Source organism: Melitaea cinxia, chromosome 16 (genome assembly GCF_905220565.1).
Source record: "Melitaea cinxia chromosome 16, ilMelCinx1.1, whole genome shotgun sequence".
In the NCBI taxonomy this organism is placed as follows: Eukaryota; Metazoa; Arthropoda; class Insecta; order Lepidoptera; family Nymphalidae; genus Melitaea; species Melitaea cinxia.
In genome coordinates this window covers 13,343,739-13,350,676 of record NC_059409.1, presented here as the reverse complement: position 1 = coordinate 13,350,676, position 6,938 = coordinate 13,343,739, and positions in this window count along the sequence as shown.

Here is a 6,938-nt window from a genome sequence, read left to right as displayed (position 1 = left end):
TATATTAGACATATACAATATACGAGTATTAGTGCATTACTAATGCAATTTTGGAAATAGATGAATTTGACCAAGTTTTCATATTTTCAAACATATAGCTTCGTCTTTGAATAATAGTTATCAATTTCTGGTCACATAGGTCTCCGTAGAGTATGAAGTAAAAAATTCGCGAATCGATGCGGTGAGTTTCGTCTGTAGAATACGGCATTGAGTGTCGAGTGACAATGATAGTGGTGACCAGTGTTTACGCAGCAAATGTACGAGAAAGGAGGTAGTCCGGTATGGACACTTCTAATGCCGTCAACATCTACCCGCAAACTTCAATCTCGTGAACAAGACATTCGTACCTAGATATTGTTGAAATATCGAACTCCGCAAAATAAAAGTAAAAAACATGGTTAATATCCCGTTTTAAATAACTTTAGTCACATAGGTCCATTTGATTATCGCCCATATCATATTAACATATTATACATATGCACATAATATAGTACATAATAATTTATGTCACATATACACTGTGTTAAAAACAAACATAAATGGAAATTAACCGCCTAACAATTGTGCGGGATATCCTAATTTATATCTGATTTGATACGTGACAGTGTTGAACAATAACGTTTTAGCGTCGCAGTTATTTTCCGTTGTTTGTGTTAATTTTTCAGTCTCGAATTGTATTAAAATGGAAATGAACTGGTCTGGGAACTCCTATTAAAATTTTATCAAGTTTTTTTTTTGTTAATATTAGTTTTTGCAGGATTAAGTTTTTTAAATTACAAGTGTTATTATTTAACAATAGTTTAATTAAACAAATACAAGTGTATATTGGCAGGGCCTTGGAAACCAGTCTTCTCTCGACGCTTAATAAAGTTTTTATTTAATTCCATATCTCAGCAGAAAACCTAGCGATCATAAAGAAAGATTATCAGCTCATGAGCAATAGAAAAGGGACGCAAAAATTCTACATGCAAATCCGGCAACAGTTAGTCATGACAAAATGTTAACAGCATACCAAAAATAAACATAATACATTACTGTCATAATTATACTGTAATAGGTCTAATTCTATACTTACATTGATTTCTTTTTATTGAATTTTTTGGAGAGGACCTTCTATAGTCGATACTGAAGAACAAATTGTATTTGGAGCTTACTTAGGAAACACTTTGTGACCTGTAGTATGACAATTTTTTTATTAGCCTGTACTATCCCACTGCTGGTCATAGGCCTGTTTCCATATGTAGAAGAAGGATTAGAGCTTAATCCACCACGCTGCTCCAATGCGGATTGGCGGATTTATTCCCTACTATGAGTAACGATCCCTATGAGGTGTACATGATAATAATCGGGACCGACGGCTTAACGTGCTCTCCGGAGCACGGTGGGGAGACCCACAAGGACTGCACAAACACCCAGACGACAGCAAACATCTGTATGGCCAATACAAATTTTATCTGTATGACAAAAATATGGGGAACTAAATCGTGTGAAACACTAAAGCTGAGCAGTGATGCGAACTGCTCTAAGAGTGACGTTTTCCTACCCAACATCTCTTGCGAGAAAAGGATAACTATATTTTTTTTAATATCGCACTTGTTTGTTAAGGAGTAAACTCTAGTCGCGTGTTGAAGTCTGACATACACACACACATAATTTATTTTTTATTTTTCTTTGGTCTGACAATTATTTAACCAAAATTGGGAATTTGAGTTCGTACCGATGGTAGGTATACCGCGAAGCGCTCATCGCTATTTGTACCTATTACTGGCCTCAAAAGGACGAAAACAACACATAACAAAGAATAAAACAAAATATTTGGTCTCTATTGTTTTAATCTCATTCAAAATAATAAGTAAATTTTCAAATAAAGAAGGAGGTTTCTCAATTCGACCGTATGTGTTCGCGGATAACTTCGTCGTTTATGAACCGATTTTACTGATCTTTTTTTATTCGAAAGGATATACCAAGGGTGGTACCATGATAAAGTAACAAGGACCTGATGATGGCATCCCAGTGAAATCGAGGGGAACCTTCGAAAATCGTAGTGGCGCTTAATGCGTTTGTTAATTTTTTTCGACTACTTCCGTTGTATTACTTATCGATGTGATTGAAGTCGGTTTTTTCGTTTGCTAGGACACACAATTATTTATTATTTTTGTGTTTTTACTATTTCCCTTATAAACACTTCGTAGTAGAACATATATTGTCTCTATTCATAAGTTTTGCTAATTGAAAAGATATCTTATACTATTAAACGAGCAATTCTTGTATATATATATCTATATAATCTGAATCTCGGAAACGGCTCCAACGATTTTCATGAAATTTAGTATGCAGGGAATTTTGGGGGAGATAAATAAATCTAGCTAGGATTCATTTTTAGAAAATGTCGTTTTATCCCTGTTTTTAGGCAATGAAAAAATGGCTACAATATCGTCAGAATAAGAAGGTAAATTTCGCATCTGTCAATAAAGTTGTAGTAGCTCAGGGGAAATCGGCCGATCGCGCTCGGCCGAAAAGATCATGGTTCGAATCCTCAAGTTTTCCAGATCCGATTATCGTTTTTTTTTTTTCCTTTTTTTTTTCTAAAAAAATAAAATCGAAAAATATTATTCATATTTTATCAATATGTAATTCGTATTTAAATATGATTTTCAAAAAACACGATTTATTAAAAATACCGAGCTAAGCTCGGTCACCCAGGTCCTTATAAATAATATCAATAGTCTATGCTCGAAGTAGAGCACAGCAGGAAATATCCTGGTCGGAATCTGAGCTGCCTCTCTGGAGACTGGTGAATAAGGTGGTCAGAGCTCTTCGGGGGGGTCAGGAGTATGGTAGGCAATGCACTTCTGATGTTTTTGCTATTCGCGGCATTTACGATCTTGGATCTCGAGTCTCCCTGCGGGATGTTTTTCATAAGGTAGACAGACATATTAACAATTGCGTCGTAATTTATGTATATTATGTATATTCACAAGAATATTGTTTGTTTTGATATAAGTAGTAAAATCTTAGTGTAAATACAAGAAGGAATAACAAAATTGTAACTCTTAGTTTCCGACTGCGCAAAGTAAACGTGTCCTTTCTAGGTTAAAGAACTCGCAATTTATAATAAAATCCCACAAACAATTTTGCTATTGTCTCTTCATAAATTTTAAATGTTTATTAAAAAGAAATGAATAGACAAAGCGTCATAATAGTTGATAAAGATGTGTGCGCATAGTGACGCTGTATTTCATTACTAAGTTTGAAAACACAGTTGATATATTGTTTTCAAAAGAGTAACTGCGGAGTTACTTGTCGATTCTTCTCTGCAGAATCTGCATTCCGAATCGCTGGTAGCTTTACTTTTAAAAATAATAATCACGTTAAAATTTAATTTATAAAATGATGATTCGAAAATTTTTTTTGAAACCTAATTGAGTACAATTTATTTTTGATTTTAATATTTTTGATTTTGGTTTAGCAAACGTCTATAGGTTATGATAACAGCTGACCGTAAGGCGAACTGTACGTTTATTTAGCGCCCTAGTGGTATCGAAAATATATATTGAGCAATGTCTACGAGTATACATAAAAGTAAAGCTTTAGAATTTAGAACTTGCTGCACAATGAACACTGCCTTATTTGATTGGTCTAGACCAGCGATGTTAAATAAGTAAATAACTAAAAATATCTTTTGGAGATAAAGTAGGTGATAACAATATGTTTATGTATGTCAAATTTTTTGTTCTCAATAGTTAATACCGTGTTAGATAGCTGGTTTACACTTTTTGCGGTTTTTTTTCTGAATGAAATAATTTATGTCTTTATTAGCGGGTTTTTTGTCTTTTACATAACGTTTTTCAAGTATCATATTCATAAGAAACCATTGAGAATTAACAAATATTTATATTTATGACTCAACTTTTCAGTAGTTATGTTGTCGACATCAAAATCAACCTAACTATAATATCGATTTTTTTAAGTGGATAGCTGCCTTGAACTCCTTTGTTTATTTGTTACATATAGATATAATATGTATAATTTATAAAGCTATTGGTTTTCTGAATAAACAAAAAAAAATGGGAGTCCTGTGTAGTATTAATAAAATTGGTTTTTCTAACCGTTAGTTCTGTTATCAAGCATTATCTGAATTGCTAATTGAAGAGCAATCGTCAAACCTATCTTATCTTTTATTTATTTTGTATACTAAACACAGACAGTGTTATCAAATAGCACTATCTTTATGCATATAAACAAGAAATCCTTTCGGTTTCTCCCGTATTTATATTCTATGAAGCTTCCCGCTGCGACTTCGCCCTCTAAGACTATACGGTTTTACGGTCACTGAGTGATAAAACGTTAATCGTGCGACATTAAACTCAAGAAAGAAATTTTTAAATAGTTCCAGTGCTTTTTGAGTTCATCTATTAAAAAAAAACAAAAGATATAAAAAAACGAGTTTGCTTTAGACTCCAAGACTGAAGTAAAACTTCCTTAGCCCCAGAAAGAGAGAAAGAAAATATGTTTTCACACCTCTCTCTCTTGCCCCTACAGTAATATATGAAACGTAACTCTCGCCTTTTCTATCTTCACTAACTTATATCTCCCTTTTAACTTTCGTTCGGTTCGCCCGATCACACTCTTCGTAACGCTCTCGTCACGCATTCACCAGATTACTCCCCAAGCCAAGCGTCCGTAAAGAAGTCTCCTTATAACATTAGTATCCATTAAAGCACAGTGTATACCGGTATCTAACAAAAACAAGTAAAAACGTACATAATTGTGTTTGCTCGCAAACGAAAAAAAACCGACTTCAATTACATCGACGAGTAGTACAACGTAGATCCACGAAAAAATAGTCAAGTAACTGCGCGTTATCAAACAATAATACAACGTAGGTAGACGACAAAAAAGTCAAGTAAATACACGTTATCGAAGATTACTAAAAAAACTTGTAATCAGACCTCGATGAAATTTAAATGTGATAAACATCCGCTTTCGATTAAATTAAAAATGATGATTTTAAAATCAGTACACCCACTAAAAAGTTATGCGGTATAATACAAAGTAGGTCGACGAAAAAATATTCAAGTTAAAACGCATTATTAGATATTACTCAAAAAGTAGTTGTAAGATCTCAAATAAATTTAAATGGGACTAAATGGCACGCACCTCCTTTCGGTTATTTTTTTTTTAACGAAATCGGTCCACCCTCTCAAAAGTTCTGAAATAATATACATTAAAAAAAATCGAATTGAGAACCTCCTTTTTTGGAAGTTAGTTAAAAAATGTAAATTTTAGCATCACTAAGAGTCAAAGTGACGAGTCGTCAGCATCACTGAGCGCCAGCGTCAGTTACCTATTTCACTACTTTCATACCAATAGTTCTTGTTTCATAAGGTGTAAACTCACACTCTGACTTTCATAGAATACAATATTGTTTGTCTAGTAGGTATATTTTAATTCGCAAATACCCATCCAAGAACTTACAAACAAATGGTAAGCTTGATTGCTATAATTTAATTCAAAGTCATATGATTCTACACCTATCTTAAAATTAAGCCTATGTAAATAGAACATTAATAACAATATAATCATGACGCCTAGCTAAGTATGATCTACAATAAAATAAAAAGAAGTGGAAAATTTATTTATTTTTCGTTTGTTTGATTCTCTAAGGTGATAAACCTTATAGTTTGTCTATTAAGCTTTTGAAGTAGGAAACATTATTGAGTTAATTATTAACATTAATTTTTTCTCACTGCAATTTAGCTATGCTTATATTAACTTCGATTTGGAAGATTCCTAATTTCTATTTTATATGTCAGAGACAGTCATTAATACAAGATAAAAATCAAGTTTGACGCGGCATTATGATGGCTACTTACCTCACCGAAAATCAGTTTAATAAACTGAGGGGCTTCAAAATCTCGCGATTCGGTTTTTAGCTTACGTTAATACGACCATTTCTCATAATTTCGTAAAAAGCTCAACTGGTAACCCGATCGTCTCCGCCGGGATTCCTATCGCATCCCTTATGTACTATGTATTATTTAATCCGTCATCACCTACTAACTTTAAGGAGAATTTTTAATGTCTTGGTGCTCGTAGTGAGGTTTTAAGGTAATCTGAAAATCTTAAAGAGCGAAATCTCATTCATAATAAAAACTTTTATAAAGACTCCTTTGCTATGCAAGCTGTGTTGTTGTGAAATGCACTATAGGTTGCCATAAGACGTGTCCAAAATATATTTATATTTAAAGTCTTTAAAAAAAGTTGTACCTGAATCTATAAATATGTATGTCTGTATATATATTATGTGTATTTATATATTTAGAGGTATGTTTATATGTATGAGTATTTATCTACGTATGTGTTGAGTGTTTATTACAAATCAAATTATTACAAATTTTATTTTAATTAATTTGGAATACATACGTATTAATTCACTTATTATTTATTATTCCACCTACCCATCTGCAAAACAACCTTACTTTTTAAATTGCTTTTTAGTAATAAGACCACCACCGAAGTTTTACAGCTACATTTATTATTATTATTATTATTATTATATCAAACCAATATCTCACAAAACCAGCAAAATACAAAATGAGTAAAAAGTTAAATAGTAATACTGATTTTAAAGTTACCTATTGCCTTTGAGTACAATAGGTGTTGGCTCTTTGCCTATTGCACTCATGATACTTTCTATGAATAATATTGGTTAGCGATAAAGCCGTCAGTGTTACAACTTATTACCGCGGTACACGTGTGCAGTACACGGGTTACATACTAATGCGCCATCGTGAGCTAACTGCACATACGTCACAGATAATAAACAACTGATAAGGAGCTGGTCCTTAGTTTCTATAACAGTGTAAGTAAAACGTTTTTTATTAGTGCAGCTCCATTATGTACTGCATACGTACATGGATTAAACGCTTGTTACG